The sequence below is a fragment of the Crocuta crocuta genome, unplaced genomic scaffold (genome assembly GCF_008692635.1).
Source record: "Crocuta crocuta isolate KB4526 unplaced genomic scaffold, BGI_CrCroc_1.0 scaffold64, whole genome shotgun sequence".
Classification (NCBI taxonomy): Eukaryota; Metazoa; Chordata; class Mammalia; order Carnivora; family Hyaenidae; genus Crocuta; species Crocuta crocuta.
Window position 1 is genome coordinate 10,402,199 of NW_027530640.1, and position 17,824 is coordinate 10,420,022.

The 17,824-nt window shown below is 38.0% G+C and overlaps 1 long non-coding RNA gene across 1 annotated transcript in view; it reads right to left on the reverse strand.

Moving 5' to 3' along the window:
• LOC144235220 (uncharacterized) overlaps positions 1 to 17,824 on the reverse strand; it is a 54,353-nt gene that overhangs the window by 18,803 nt on the left and 17,726 nt on the right. The gene's annotated exons all lie outside the window — the stretch shown is intronic.

Genomic DNA, 17,824 nt, shown 5'->3' on the forward strand with positions numbered 1-17,824 from the left:
CTCACTTAAGGGATGCTTGATTGGCTCAGGTGGAAGGGCATGTGACTCCTTATCTCAAGGTCATGAGTTCAAGCCCTATGCTGAGTGTGGAGCCTACTTAAAGTAAAAAGTAAAAAAAAAAAAATGTTCACTTAAGTATTATTTTAACAACTCTCATATTCTTCAACAGTGAACTGTTAAACTATTATAAATCATATAAAAAATTCAATGTAGAAATTTATAGATTAAATTAGATTTTTATGTGCTATTAGCAGAAGATAACCCAGATATATTAAGTAGAAAAGCAAGGTATAATATATATAGTATGCCTGTATTTATGAAATAATAAATTATATACAAAGCTGTATATGTGTACAATTATATATCTGGAAGGAAATTAAGGAACTGTTAATAATAGAAATTGGAGACTAGAAAGGTCAACTTTTACTTTTCACTTTATCTTCCTGCATGTTCTGAATTTTTAGAATTTTTGCCTTAAACATCTGCTACTTTTATTTTTAAAAACGTTCTGGAAAAAAAGGAATCCTTTGGCATTCATAGATTTGTTTCAGTTTTTTGGAAAATTCATTTACATGAAACATCCCAAGTCCTTAAAAGTTCTTTATGAATCAAAATAATTAAATTATACTCAGAGTAGTTTGTAGTGCTGACTATATTTTATTGTATTCTGATTCTCTGAAAATTCCTGAAATTTGGTAGAACTGGCCAGAATTCCATTCACTTACTATGACAGATAACAAAAAGGATACTGTTTTCATACATCACTGGTATTTTGAAAATGGATTTGACCTTCCAGAATATATTTCTTCATACCGTGGTGTCATTTCAATGACTTAAAAATATTTAATGTCATATGATCTAATGTCAGGAGAATATTAAGACAATACTCTAAGAATATTAAATTCCTCCAAGACACTCATAAAAAGGACCTCTGTGGCAACTATAATATCCTCTAGGTCCATCCATGTTGTCTTGAATGACATAATCTCATCCTTTTTTATGAGTGTGTAATATTCCACTGTGTATAATACATATATATAGCATTTTCCTTACCTATTAATCTACTGATACATACTTAGGTTGCTTCCATGTCATAGCTACTATAAATAATGCTTCAGTAAACATTAGGGTACCTAGATCTTTTCTAGTTAGTGTTTCCACGTTCTCTGGGTAAATACCCAATAGTAGAATCATTGGATCATATGGTATTTCCATTTTTAATTTTTTGAGGAACCTCCACACTGTTTTCCACAGTGGCTATATAAACTTATATTCCCACCAACAGTGCACGAGAGTTCCTTTTTCTCCATATCCTCACCAACATTTGTTGTTTCTTGTCTTCTGGATTTGAGCCATTCTAAGATGTATAAGGTGATGGCTCCAGAGGGAGGAAGGGGTGGAATTGGGCAAAATGGGTTAAGGAAGGAGGGAGACATTAGGCCTCCAGTTATGGAATGAGTAAATAACAGGAATAAAAGGCAGAGCATAAGGAATACCATGATATTGTTTTTTGTTTGTTTTGAGGGAGATCAAGAGTTGGGGGGGGGCCCACAAAGGAAGTGGGAGAGACAGAATCTTAAGCACGTTCCATACCCAGTGTGAAGCACCACACAGGGCTCAATCTCAGGACCAGGAGATCATGACCTGAGACAAAAGAGGCAGTTGGATGCTTAACTGGCTGAGCCACCAGGCCACCCTACAGTCAATGATATTGTAATATTGATATAATGGGACAGATAGTAGCTACAGTTGCAGTGAACATAACATAATGTATAAACCTGTCAAATCATTAAGTTGTACACTTGAAACATGTGTAACATTGTATGTCAACTATACTTAAATACATACATACATACATACATACATACATACATACGGACCTCTGACCGCAGGTTTAAGAATCCAAGGACGTAACACTGAGTAAATGGCAAGCAAGCATGTTCTGATGTGGGAAAGTACTCTGTAAATTACTAAGCAGAAGAGAAATTTAGATTAGTAGTATATCAGTGTATTTGTTGAGGGGCTATTACCTCACCTGATTTTAACACATCTCAGGCTGGACATAGGATAACTATTCAATTTATCTACATTTTGACATACTGCATAAAAAAGCCTTCCACAGATGTAGGCTGAGGTGGCAATTTTAATTTCCTTCTCTTGCTTTTGGCAGACTTTTTAGATATAATGGATTCTCCATGATGTACTTTGCAGTATTATAAGTATGTGCATGTTTTTTTTAAAAGGGACCTAAGGTGCAGAACACATATAATAATTTATATTATAAATTATAGATTAACATGCCTGACCCTTCTCTACCTTATTTCCTGCTTCATTTCCTTATTTATAGGAAATAATAAAAGGAATCTTGTGACCCCCTTATTCAATCCAAGAAGCGGAACAATACCAATAACCGACATTATTTATGTGCTTCTCCCCTAAATCTAACCCCCACCCACCTTCCCTCAATTGTAACCACAATCCTATATTTTGTGTTCATCATGCCCTTGTTTTTAAAATAGTCTTATCAAGGATATACTATTTTAACTATCTTATGGCAAAATGTAAGAATTAAACAGGATGAATTCCTACCTTCATCTATTAATATTACAATGATTTTGATGAAGGGCAGGACCCTGCATTAGGACACTTCGGGAAATACACAGATTCCTGAGACAGCAAAGCACTGTACCCGACACTCAAAACATTTTGGTTGAACTGGATCTAGCAAAAAAATTTACCAAGTACATAGTTTATGACTACATCCTTAAATAAATAAGGGAATGACAGGGATCTCTCAGAATTTGGACAGACTAAAGAAATTTATGATACAAACAAATTTATGATCCAAGTCCCCTACCCAGGGCCACTCTGTCAAAGAGGTAGCTTCCTGGTTGCAAGCGCTCTCTTCTCTCTCCTTTCTGCAACTTTTTCTCAATTGGCATTAAGGGCCAGAAGTTGAGTCTCTGCTACTTGATAGTTAATATGAAACTTCCACCCCATCTGTCCTATACATGATGACAGATATATCTCCCTTAAGTGCAGGTCTTGTCAGGTCATTCTATACACAGTTCAGAAACTCACAATGATTCCTTAAGATATATATCACCTAAATCCCTACCCTGGTGCTCAAAGCCCTTTGAGATCTGATCCTAACCAATCTTCTCAACTTTTCCTCTCCTGTCAAACTGACTTACTTGTTATTCCCTATGCACGCCTCCCATTTTAACCAATGTTAAGATTCTGGTCATACTAATTATCAAAGTGTAGTCTGTAGACCAGCAGCATCAGTTTTATTTGGGAGGCTGTGAGAAATGAAGGATCTCAGGCCCCAACCCAGACCTACTAAATCAGAATCTGCATTTTAATAAGATTCTCAGATGATGCAAATGCATTTAAAATTTTAACAGCCATTGTAAAACTATCAAATGTTCTTCCACGGTGCTTAAAACTGTTATTATTTATCCCCCTACAGAACACGTGAGCACTTAGAAAGCAAAGGACTATCCAAAGTATGTGCCTAAGATATGCTGTTCAGCCCTCAGAAATTAAGGAATATACTAAGTGGATACTCAACAAACTTCTACAGATTGACTAATTTGATTTCAGTAATGCAGCTAAAAAGCTAAACTGGATCACCATCCTTCACTCTATGGTCTGACGAATTAGAACAAACACAGAAATCATACCCACAACATGCACATAGTCTTTTAGAAATAGAATTCTTAACAGGAAAGAAAACTGTAAAATAAAGTGATGCTAAAGGCTGACATTAATGTCCAAACTGTTTTTGGGTCAACTAGACAATCACTCTAAGTTCCTTTAAACTAAAACTGAGGACCCACACTTACTTGATGGGCTCTAAAGTAATTTTGGACTCTAATATTTAAGGAGTCCATGATTCAAGGGAACATCACCTCTGCACTGTCCCAGAAGTAACTGCACAAACCAGGGAGAGCCCTGAGATTAAGTCTGAAGCTGCAAAGCCTGACTTCCTCTCTTAGTTCTCTCTTAACCCCAGCTTGTCTGTAACCTCCCTGAAAAGCTCCTGCTCTGCACATGTGTCTGCTATCATGACCCAGGCCCCACGCAGCAACCTCCCCCCCGCCCCATCTCCTGGCACTTCAAATTTCTCCTTGCCTCCATGAGCTGTCACTGTCACACTTCTCTCCCCTAGTCTGTACTTAGCTTCTCAGTCTTTCACACGGTTCAACACTGCCAAGGTGACAATGAGCTAAATTAATCTGTGCTAAAAGAAGAAAGTTAGGAGAGAAATATGTCCTGTTAACCTGTCCTCATCAGCAAGAGTCTCCCTCCTGTGTGTAATTCTTTAGGAACTTTCTGGAGAGAAGTGAGGTGGGGCATCATCATATCATACTCTGTAGTGAAGGGGCAGGACATAGGGAGAATCTGCCCTTTGGATTAATGAAATAAATATTTTCATTCACTGAACACACTTTCAATTTTACCTCTGCCAAGGTCTCTGATATGGGTCTTTGGGGCTTTGACCCAATGCTATTTCACATCACAAAAATGGAATCATTATAGTTACCACACATCTCTCCCACATTTTGCAAATAGCCTTTTGCACACCATACCATTCAATTTATTTCAATACATCATACATTTTCTTATACATCTAAGCAATAAACAGAGACCACTGTAGGAGTTAACTTTCTGACCCAGTGTCCTGTGTATGAGATTATTAGTGGACATTTCTGTTCATCCTTCTAAGGTCCTTCCTGAACCCAAAGGTTTGTTATAACATAGGTACCATTTCCTCTGATTTCCCAAGAAATGTGCAGGTCAGAGAAGTATATTTCTCATAAGAGAAGTGAAAAGCTCTCTGCCCTAGATATGGACTGTGTGGATTTTACTCCTGGCTCCACCACTTACTAGCTGTATGACGTTGGGCAATTTGTATAACCTGTATAAGCTTATGCTTCCTTCTTTGTAAAATGAGAATAATAATATCTGTACATCTTGGGGTTTAGCGAAGAATGAATAATGAAAAGCATATAAAGTGGTTAATACAGTGCCTGGGTATTAATCTTATTTTATAGTTGTTAAAAATCAAAGCTCAGAACAGATTATATATGGTGTTTTCTTTTCTTTTTCTTTCTTTCTCTCTTTTTTTTTTTTTTTTTTTAATTTGCAAAGCCTGCTTAATGCTACCGAATCTCCTCTCTACAGAATCTCCTCTCTGGAACTCTTCTAGTTACACATAACTCTAGAACATGCCACTATCCATGGGGTAGGTAACTTGACTCCCAACTAAGGACAGTATGTGGTCTTAGCTGTCCTGTGCACACAGTATTCCTCTTGGCAATAACTCTATGTGTGTGTAGGGCAAATAGAAATGAAACAGTCTCTTTTAAAAATCAGGCATGACCTTACAACATAAAAACTTACATACTCAAGCCAGTGGCATAGAAAAGGACAAATATCCTCTGTGTTAGGTGAAATATCAAAGGAATACAAGATTTAGGGTTAAATATTAGTCTCTTCTGAAATTAGCAGGATGTGAAAGACCTTAGAAGGAATCTAATCTCCCTCACCTCCAAGATGACTTGCCAACTGGCTTATTTACTTCAGAGTGCTACCAATGGAGAGGTTATCACGTGGGCTAAAGTAATGGCTCTTACTGTTTAAAGACAAAAGAAAGGCTGGAACGCATTCATGGAGAAATTGGTATCTTTGCACCATTTTGTCAGAGGATTAATATATATAAAGCAGGTAAGTTCTGACGTGGGCTTGAGGAAGTGATAGCTTTGGAGGACTCAATCTAAAGGAAGAAAACTCTGTAACTACAGCAAAGCGTTCTGGAGAGTAAGTGACAACAGAGGTGGAGAGAGCTTACCAAATATAAACTTTCATCAATTTGGCAGGTCTGCCAAAAGTTGGATTGAAAGTGGCTGACTGCTTCCAATACAGTTACCTCTAGTCAACTTTTCTCCTGACATCCCTCATCAGCACAGTCACTGCCAGTGCTGGAGAATGAGACCAGAAGGTATCGCAGATTATTCTCCTAGAGTCTAGGCCTCTGCCACTACTCCTTTGCCCCAGGGATGGTTCAATTTCAGTATTTTATGCTCAAGTAAGAAAAAAAATCTACCAAACCCAACCATGAGCTAAATTCAAAAACTCTCTAACAAAACTCAGTAAAAAGTAGCTTGCCACATAATTCAAACCAAACATGTATTTATCTTACTATTTGAGCCATAAGACCAGATTTTTTTATAAGAAGAATTCTATAAATTGGGTCTTTGACAACTACTTCCTGTAGTGCCACAACTAATGGTCCAAAAAATCACAACAAAACAAAGTGAGAGAAGTTTTTCTTCAAAAGACAAAAAACAGGGGCCTCTGGGTGGCTCAGGTGGTTAAGCACCCAACTCCTCATTTTGGCTCAAGTCATGATCTCAGGGTCATAAAATCAAGCTTTGAGTTGGGTCCTCACACTGGGCATAGAGTCTGCTTAAGATTCTCTCACTCTGTCACCCTCTCTCTCTCAAAAAAAAAAAAGAAAAAATATCATTGGAACACTTGCTCTTAGAGCCTTATGCCTTCAGGTGAGAAATCCAACTACCCCGGGGCCACCATCATGTGAAAAACCCAAGCCACAAGAAGAGGTCCTGGAGAATGAGATTCCATGTGAAGAGAGAAAAAGGAAGACAAACAGAAAGACAGACACCAAGCAGCATCGAGGTACCAGACATGGTAGTAAGGAAATTATCCTGGAAAAATGCACTTTCTAGGCCCAGCTGCCCCAATTGACAACACATGGAACAGAAATGAACTGCCTGCCTAGCTAATGCTTCTCCAACTCCTTGACCTAAAACAACAATCACAAAAGAAAGACCATATACCTCAGAAGAGCCCCTTAGTCAACAAGAGTTTCAAGATATGTCCCAGTTTTTTCCAAACCCACTAGAATCTCAGCACCAGGGAGAGGAAGTAGAGACATTCCTACTCATGTCCAGGCATCTTATCTTTTGTTGGAGAAGCATTCTGAGAATGGCCATGTGGACCTTGACAACAAGTAAACCAGTAAAGATTGAGACACACAGATAGACAAACAAATCTGTATGCTACTTAGAATGTAGCAGTTATCTTCTAAAATAGCTTTGTATTGGGGCACCTGGGTTGCTCAGTTGGTTAAGTGTCCAGCTTCACTCAGGTCATGATTTCATGGTTCATGAATTCAAGCCCTGTATCAGGCTCTGCGCTGACAACTTGGGAGCCTGGAGTCAGCTTAAGATTCTGTGTCTCCTCCTCTCTCTGCTCCTCCCCCACTTGCACTCTGCCTCTAACTTTCAAAAATAAATAAACATTAAAATAATAATAATAATAATAGCTTTGTAGAAAGACAAATGGATAAAAAAAGATGTAGTGTACATCTGTGTAGTATACATATACACACAGCCATAAAAAAGGATATCTTGCCATCTGCAACAACACAGACAGACCTAGAGGCATATTATGCTATGTAAAATAAGTCAAACTGACAATGACAAATACCGTATGATTTCACTCATACATGTAATCTAAAAAACAAAACAAATGAATGCAAACAACCAAAAAGCAGAATCAGACCTACAAATACAAAGAACTGGCAGCTGCCAAAAGAAGGGGATTGGTGAGGAGATGGGCAAAATGGATGGAGGGGAGTGGGAGACAGAGGCTTTCAGTTATAAATTACATAAGTCATGGGAATAAAAGGCACATCATAAGAAATATAATAATGATATTGTAATAGCATCAAATGGTGACAGATGGTAGCTACATTTATGAAGAGAATCGTGTAACACAAAAAGATGTTAAATAGATGAATCACTATGTTGTATACCTGAAAATAATGTAATATGTGTCAACTATACTCCCAAAAATATTCAGAAAAAAATTAAAATTAAAATAAAGACCCGCACAGACTTAGTAGTTTTGCATCAAAACACCATTTAGTTACTGGAGAACCATCAACTAGGACAGTGAATATTTTATACTAACATGAAGAGACATGACTGCTAATCTCCGTAGTATAGATCTCCTATTTGAAACTGTATAAAACCAAGAATTTTGACAAACACTGGGGAAGAGCAAAACATTAAGTATGATCAAGTAAAATCTCCAGTTGTCTAGAAAACAATAACCCACCCTTCACATTACTTTAATCTGTTAAAGATACAAACAGGTACCAACTTGACAATAAACTATATTAAAAATATAAAAATAAATAAATAAATAAATATACAAACAGGTGATTTCTTTTTTTTTTCTTTCTGAGAAAGCAAGACAGAAAGAACAAAAATGGAGAGACAGAGCCAAGCATGAAGGTAGTATGATAAAGCATAAAGATACCTGGAAAAATGAAAACCCACTATTGCTAGAAAATGGTCTAGATAAACTGGGGAAGAAATGAGAAGGTCCATTTGTACAACTTCCTATGTACTACAACTTTCTTAAGAACTTTCCAAAACGTTAAGTGTCAAACACCATCTTCCCTTAAAACCTGAGTATGTTCACAAGCCAAATCTATTCATTTCTGCAGGGCACCAGTGGGCCACAGAGAGCAGAGGCTGTGTCCTTGTTCAAAAAGTGGTAGAAGTCAGGGGCACCTGATTGGCTCAGTCAGTTAAGCATCCAACTATTGGTTTTGGCTCAGGTCATGTTCTCACAGGTTTGAGCCCCACGTTGGGCTCTGTACCAACCTCAAGAAGCCTGCTTGGGATTCTCACTCTCTCTCTGTCGCTCCCCTGCTCTGTCTCTCTCAAAATAAATAAATACACTTTTTTAAAAAGTGACAGAAATCATCACACATGTACACAACTCACAACTCCTTTTCTAACTGAACTTCTTTCCTCAACTACTTCTTCTTCCTCCTCTTGCTCTGTGTCATCCATGGTATCTGGTGCTTGGTGGACAAATTAATTAGCTTTCTGTAAATATAGGTTACTTAGTATGGGACTTGTTATCAAGCAAGAGATAAACATCTAAAATAAACACTTAATAATAAAATAGGCAAACTAAAGAAAACATACTGGAAGAGCACAATAAATTTCTCCATCAAGTGAAATAAGTAACACTTAAGAAGAATGCACCAACTTGGGCTGTGTGAATTTTCACTAAACTTTATCACTATAATATGACATTTTAAGACATCTGAAACCTTGTATGTTGCTAATCTGCCTTACATCACTTCTCTTTCCCCAATTTTTGCCTAATGTAGCTACGATCAGATTCATCAGTTGTTCACTGTTATACAGCTCAAATGTTCTATTTTTCAGACTGCTGTACCTATATTATATCCATGAAGCTACTAGTATAACTCTGCAGTCAACCTAGCTATTCAGACAATGTTATAAGGGCATCAGCATTGTTCATTTGTGTGATCTCTACATATCTTGTCATCTTTCCAGGGTAAGACTGCCAAGCTCTTGGACTCTTCATTTGGTGGAGTCTAATTCTGTTTCTCTTTACAAAGAGCTAGGGTTACATGCAGCAAAGGTTACCATTTACGTGAGCCATGAAGCCTGCTAGCATAACTCATCATGAAAGTAAAATCCCTGGCTATTTTTTCTCTCAAGGACATCCCGAGTACTACCTAAAATCAAGAAGGAACTCTTCAGGACAAGTCGTATGTATGGCCCACATGTATATTGAATCCACATTTTCACTTCAATACTCTGGAGAGTGGCATTATTTCATAGCAGTCAAACAAAAGGTTGTATGTTTGTTTGTTTGTTTCCCTTTGGAAGCCTCCTTTTCTATTCCCTAGAGGAAAATACATGAGAATTGAGTGCAAAGACTACAGTAGCTTTACCAAAAGAACTCAGCATTTTAAAACGAACTTTCTTTTAAAAATTCTTCCTTTTCTGGAAGTAGGGGAGAGGTACTGCTCTCACATTGAGTTTTGATTCATCACTTAACCAAGTGAGTTCTGAAAGGTTTGTTTTCATAAATAAGTAAGATTTTTTAACCATTTAAGTAATTTCTAAAGTTCAGCTCATCTTTCAGACCTCTGGGTTCTGGAGTGCTGACCTAAGTGCTGACCACTTCTGCTTTTAGGTCCAGTGTGCATCTTTCTTTATCTTACTCTCTGATGGAATTTCATCTGCTCAGGCAATTACAGAAATCAGAGATTTTAAAGCAAAATCACGCCCTGAGAATTTAAAAAAATTTAAAAGAGCTAATAGACATAGAAGAAATCTTAGGGACCATCTCAGTTCTCGCTTCTTATTAGATATGAGAAAACTGAGACCCCAAAGGATCTTGCCCAAGGTCATACAACTAACTGACTGGTCTAGAATCAAAATATAGATTTTCTTCATCCTGAATTAGCACTCTCTCTCCCAAATTACCTGTCCTCTCTATATTTTTATCTTTTTCGATACAATCTTCAGACACAGATTGTTTACTTCATGCTAACCAGTGGCATACCCCAAAGTAAGATGCAGGGTACTTCTTGGTTCCATTAGTTATCACCGTCTCCTTTCACTGGCTGGAAGATCAGGGACAGGAGAGAGGAAGTCCTGCCAGACTTCCTCACTCCGTGGATTTAGTGACTGCATGGGCTGTCTGGTGCCTTGCCCAGGAAGTTTGATTGTTCCTGCTTACAACAGGAAGCATCTGGAATGTTACGAGGCACAGTGTCATCTTCCCTTTATAGGGACTGGATTTTTTAATCTCATTTGTCTAGGGACATTGGACAATTTCAAGCAGGGCAAAAACCTAAATCCCATCCACCACCAAGACTATTCTGTTGATATTTTCTAGTTTCTTCTAGATGTGCCAAGGGGCTTAGAGGAAACTCTAGCCTCTTGAACCAACTGACCTTATATTTATTTATAAGGCATGTTTCTTCCAAGATGTTCCAAAAGTTTCATGCACACTCTCTCACTTGATCCTTCCTTTCCCATGAGGGGAAGCATTTCATTTTTATCTTCCTGCCACAGCCAGAGTGTCCCTGATGTATACAGAGTTTCTCTCCAGGGTCTAGCACTCAAAGGTTAGAGTCTCTAGAAGCCACACAAACATTCTCAGCTGAAGTATCAGCCAATTGCACTATTCTAGGCAATAGGGATACAAGAGTGAACAAAGTAGACTAAGTCTCTGACTTCATGGAGCTTACCAAGAAAGTAGAAGGGCTGTTTCATTACCCACTGAATTGAGAGCCATAAATACAATGGATCCTGATTAAAAAACAAAAAACAATCACTACAGTCTCAACTATTGAGAGGAATATCCACAGTTTTACATTTATCTGGTAATACAGAATCTATTTGCTAGAGGTATATATGGATTGTGCTAGAAGACAGAAGATTTGTATTCTAATCCTGACTCCTGTACCAACAGATTGTGTGACCTTGAGCAAATAATACAACCTCTCTGGCCCTTCGTTTTATTTTTTGAAGATGACAGGCAAGATTCCCACGTTTTTTCTTGATTTGCAATGACTGGTGATTGGTGATTGGTTATCTCCACCTAGGATGGCTGGTGTGGTATGAGGACTTACTGCCAACATCAGAAGAGAAGTAATCTATTTCAATTGCTTTTATTTGTAGGATGGGGTTGAAGGTAACAGCGCAAAATACCACACACCTCCTAAGATATTAACAGCATCTCCCTATGCATTTGTCTATGAAATCAATCAGTGACACACCTACTATCTGTTCAACAGTGGGCTAGATACTTTGAGGAGGGGAGACATTTGAAAAGGTCTTTAATATCTTAAGGAGTTTCCAAATGAAAGTACACAATAGCAAATAACTAAAAACAAAAGGGTACGAAAGAGGTTTTTAAGTTCACAAGAGAAGGAAATCAAAGAGAGCTAAATTAGAAACCTCTGATGAAAGGTGGAACTTACCTGTATCTTACATAACAACCACTATCACAATAATAATAGCAACTAGCATTTATTGAGTGCTTGATATGGGTACCTGTATGCATTAAGTACTTCTGTGGGTGATCTCATTTAATCCTCAAAACAACTCTAAAATAAAAGCTATTATTGTGACTATTCTACAGAATGGGAAACATGAGGCTTAGTGAGAAGCCTAATATACTTAATAAATAGTAACTCCAGGCAAGCTGATCCCAGAGTGTTCCTCACCACTGAATGGCTATGAAATGCTTTCTCCACAAGTGACATAAAGAGATAAACACACTATCTGGCACACAGTTTAATGTTCCCTATTTATTTATTTCCTTTTTCTACCCACCCCCCCACAAGTATTCACCTCACTACAACAAACTCCCATCCGAACTCACATACCTACACTCTTCATATTTTCCAATTAATATCCTTCTAAGTTCTGTTGAAGGTCTACTCTGGGCATGAAGTTTTCTCAGACTGGTCTAGCTTCTTCATCCTTTGGTCATAGTATTTATTTCTAACAGCCTTTTGGTGATTGATTATGTGCGGTTCTGCGAGGTCACTGGCAGTATTTAATATCTATGACATTAACACCTCTGAGGTCTTACAGCACTGTTAGGTAGTTTCTATATTACTATTACATGTCTTCTGCATGGCTGATCTTTTCATACAGTTTCAGTGCGACAGCTAACTCTAAAATCCTTTGTGTTGCTCCTGGGGTCTAGGCATAGGATACGTCAGAAAGCACTCAAGGGTTCAAAGGCTGAGGTGTTTGTGAAGTTTTCATTCATTAGAAAAATGATCCAAGTTAAATAAATACAGGCAACACTTCAAGGTTTGATTCTACCCTGTTTAGAGAGTCTTTAGGTACAGACTCTGGAACCAATTTTGCACATAAAGGTAATCTATGCATGTATGCAATTCCTTTAGCATATGCACACTCACAGAACTGAACTTATCTTCTTCTGAACTACTGAATTATAATTCTATCTGTTCTTTAAAAAAAAAAAACTGGAGCACCTGCATGGCTTAAGCGTCCTACTCTTGATTTCAGTTCAGGTCATGAACTCTCAGTGAGTTCAAGCCCTACGTCAGGCTCTGCGCAGACAGTGATGATCCTGCTTGGGATTCTCTCTCGCCCCTCTCTTTCTCCCCCTACCAACTCTACCCCTCCTCTGCTCTCTCTCAAAAATATATAAATAAGCATTTAAAAAAGAAAAGAAAGAGCTAACTATCCTTAAAAAAAAAAGGCGTCTCCTATTCAGTTTTTTTAATCTTGTAATTTATAAAATAATATAAATCAATCACTTGACCAAGTGAGCCACCCAGGTGCCCCTAGGAAATATTTTACATTGCCAAAATTTTGGTTATAAAACTTCAAGATGATGAGGGAATTTTTAATGACTGAAAAAGCCACTAAGAATTATGAGATTATGTATTAAAAGGAGATTAATCTTATCCTAATGGATGACATCAAACACTATATGTAGAAGATTTTTTTAAGTGGGAACTAATTTTTTTTTCCATTAAAGCACTGTAGTATAGGGGCGCCTGGGTGGCTCAGTCAGTTAAGAGTCCTACTTCGGCTCAGGTCATGCTCTCACAGCTTGTAGGTTCGAGTCCCGCATCAGGCACTGTGCTGACAGCTCAGAGATTGGAGCCTGCTTCAAATTCTGTGTTTTCCTCTCTCTCTGCCTCTCTCTCTCTCTCTCTCTCCCTCCTTCCCTCCCTCCCTCTCAAAAACAAATAAACATTAAAAAAATATTTTTCAAGTATTGCCTTTGAGCCTGGGTTTTCTAGAATAGGTACAATTTCAAATATTCTACTTCCTTAAACCAATGGCTTTCTGAAAATAACAATATTTTATTATTCAGGCTAGTCTGTATATCTCTTCCGACTCTTCCATCTGGAAATAACATAAAAGTTCTTTGTGGGGTCATGTGATCTAAATGTTGGTTTGGGTAAATAAATCATCATAGACATAGCTGGGGGGAAAATATCAGGTTACAAATTTAAGAGATCCTGACTCTAATCTCTGTTGAATTACTGGCTATGAAATGACCACTAGACTTTCAAATAGCTAACACAATATATATACTGATTACATTACATATAATCTAGTATTGATTATATTAGGGGACATATAATCAATAGTAAGACTTGCAGTACCTGTGAGGAAAACCAAAGTACTAGCACAGAGGCCTGATTGTTCTTGATACTAAGAACCAAGATATATTTCTCTACTAAGTACTTACTCATAGAGATAACATGAACATTGACAACCCCCTTCAATGTGCTTCAAAGGATTTCTTATTACAATAAATACGTTGAAGACTTTGGACCAAAACACAAATTCACAGACACCAACATCTGCCCTCTGAAATGTTGTTTTGGGGAAGTGACTCAATACATCTTCTGGGAACAACTGCTATAGCTCTGTAAAGGTAAACATCTAAATTTTTTAAACTCAGAATATTAAAGTATTTCATATTAAAGTTGCTTAGTCAAGAATTCAGATGTTCTAGACTGACCTACTGCCCGTAACTAATTTTCTGATCCTGGTGTGAATACAATACAGTTAAATTTTATTCAAATCCAGTGAGATCCAGACAGAATTTCTTTTTTCTCTTTCTTACAAGGGAAGAGGGAAGAAAACGGTTTCTCTCTGTGATTGTGCTTGGAATATGGTACAGAAATGTCAGAGTAAGTACAGAATGTGCACGTGAATGTGCATTTGTTGTGATAGGAATATAGGGGAAATTCTACTTTAAAAAAAATACACCAGGAGTGCCTGGGTGGCTCAGTTGGTTAAGCATCTGACTTCAGCTCAGGTCATGATCTACCAGTTCATGGGTTCAAGCATCGCATCAGGCTCTGTGCTGACAGCTCAGAGCCTGGAGCCTGTTTCAGATTCTGTGTCTCCTTCTCTCTCTCTCTGTCCCTCCCCAACTCAAGCTCTGTCTCTCTCTATCAAAAATAAAAATTTTTTTAAAAATTTAAAAATAAATACACCAAAAAAGTCCTAAACCTTCCCAGACAAACTTTAATGTGATTATTTGCTTTATAAATTATATATTCTACATAATTTAAGTGTTCAGTAACAGCTCACTGATATCAGACTAAGACAAAGGAAATTTAAAGCAAAACTATTAAGAGCCATAATCTACCAATTGATTGAAAAGAAAAAAGCAAAAATTCTAATGCAAATCAAAAGGAAAAATAAGGATTATAAGTAAAAATGCGATATATTCAAATGAATACAGTGAAGCATTTCTATCAAAGCTGCGTCTAATCTTTCTTACACTGGACTGTGTTTGATTTTGTTTCTACAACAGGATAAAGAAGAAAACCACTAGAGTTTCTTTGACCATCAGTTCCCTGGTTAATGAAACCTCCAACATCAGATCAAGTTATTCCACCTTAGTTCAACCACTGTATATTGACCCCCAAAGGGTATGTTCAGTTTTAAAGCCTTCTGAGGAGAACCAGTAATAGAAACACAGACCCAGAGAAAGAGGAATTAATCTTGAAAAGTATACATGAGGAGAGCCTCCAGCTGCATGACCTCAAAAAAGAACAAGAAAGAAATCCATGGGTCTCAGAAATAACTCCACTGGTAGTTCTGTAGGTCGGCCATTTGTCTATGTGCCAGACCATAAGAGACAGTTGGTTTCTAGGAGCTCAGTCCCATAAAAGAGTATTCCAACTATCCATGGAATGAATTCCCTTTTAATTAAAAAAAGAGAGGAAGGGGGCAGGGAGATGCCTTTACAAAAGCCTAGAAGAGAAGAGAAGAGCAACTGTATAGAGGAGGGGGAAAAAAAAACCTAGTCTGTAAAACTTACCAGTTATTTATGCCCTTTATATACAGTCTCTACATAATTGCCAGAACTCATTTCCTACATATAATTGCCCAGTGTTATATTACACCATCTCAGCTGATGGAATGTTGGAGGAGAGGGGAAAAAAAATGGTGGCACAAGAACAGATATCCCAAAGGACATTTAAATTAGAAGCTTTATCCTTGTCAAAGAGGAAATCTGGGGTGTGGGTGGTAGCAGCTAAAAGTGATTCAGTCAGTACATAGCCACCATGTACCTAGGTTTCAGGACCTTGACAGTGTGGATGATATTCTCTCTTCTATTTCTTAAACCAGATGCTGAGTCCCTGCAGCAGCCTGTCTGGATCCACCTGTGTTGTAGCCCCTGTGTTCACCAAGGTAACCTACCCATACTACATGGTGAAGTTTAGTTTATCTATTTTATAGATAAACTGTAGGTGTTATCAAAGCAGTAAGAAGGAAAAGGAGAAACTAAGAAGAACCTCAGAAATTACTGTTGTATGTATGCAAAAAGTGAGTACCAGAAGGGGAGAGATTACTGTTCAATGTCACAGAGCAACTCAGGGTTTATCCTATACTCTTTAGACAATCTAGGTCAATCTCCAGCTGTGGCGGGCAATGTTTAGACTGTCCTCTCCAAGTAGACGATTCTCTACCTGAGCTCATGGTTTATCCAATTCTCCAAACTAGCCATAAGATGCCCTTTTGAAGAAATCAGTAAGTAAAGCTATGTTTATTTCCTGCTTGGCGAACAGTGAGAGACAGGATTAAGAAGGCTCCTGTATCATTTACTGGAAATAGCAGGATTCAATCAACAAGGCCAAACCAAAGTAAGGTTGAAACCTTTGGGCTCACTGCGCCCCAGTCTCCAAAACTGACAGAAATGGAACCACTGCTTTTTGCTGGCTCAAATGGGAAGCAGGGCAGAGACTTAACGTGTACCAAATACAGAATGCAAGCCACAGGAAACAATGTCATTAAGAATAAGGCATGGGGTGCCTGGGTAGCTCAGGGAGTTAAGCATCTGACTCAAATTCGGCTCAGGTCATGATCTCACAGTCATGAGATAGACCATGTGGAGATTGCTTGGGATCTCTCATTCTCTCTTTGCCCCTCCCTTGCTCATATGCATGTGTGTTCTTTCTCTCTCATTCTCTCTCTCTCTCTCCCTCTCTCTCTCTCAAAATAAATAAATAAACTTAAAAAAGAAGAAGAAGAAGGAGCACTACTATAGATTCTGGAAGCCTGCTTGCAGCAGAAGCTGTCTGCAATATGTGTTTATTATTTCTACAAGTTTCCTACTGCATTTCTTCCCTGTGATAATGCAGCCCTGGGCATCAGGCCTCAAGGGCTGAGCTGGTGGTCACTATGTCTCACCTGATAGAAGGACCTCAGATACTCCCTCTCTGGAGTTATAATCTGAAATGTAATTCTAGATTCTAGAGGATTCTGGAGCTGAAAACAGGAAAGGAGGGGAATCAGGATTTAAGGTGAATATTTACACAAATGCCACCCATTCATATATGCATTGTGAGATCAAACCACCTATTTTTATATATTTTTTATATAACAGTATACTCTTTAAAGAAGAGTTTAAAGTATACTCTTTAAAGAAAAGTTTGCACTCTTTAAAGAAGGTTTTCAGATTATCTATCTTAAATAAGCCTCAAAACCTCAACAAAGGCTGAGCATTTTGGTAGCCTTATTTCACAGATAAAGAACCTGAATTCCACAGAGATTAAGAGTTTCCAAGTTCTGGGGTTCCTGCGTGGCTCAGTCAGTTAAGCGTCTGACTTAGGCTCAGGTCATGATCTCACAATTCGTGGGTTCAATCCCTCTGTCGGGCTCTGTGCTGACACCTCAGAGCCTGGAGCCTGCCTGCTTTGGATTCTGTGTCTCCCTCTCTCTCTGCCCCTTCCCCACTTGGGCTCTGTTTCTCTCTCCCTCTCTTTCTCTCTCTCTCAAAAATAAATAAACATTAAAAAAATTTTTTTAAATAGCTTCCACATTCTTCAGGGGCACCTGGCTGGGTCAGTCAGAGCACGCAACTCTTTATGTTAGGGTCATTAGTCCGAGCCTCATGTTGAATAAAGAGATTATTTAAAAATAAAATC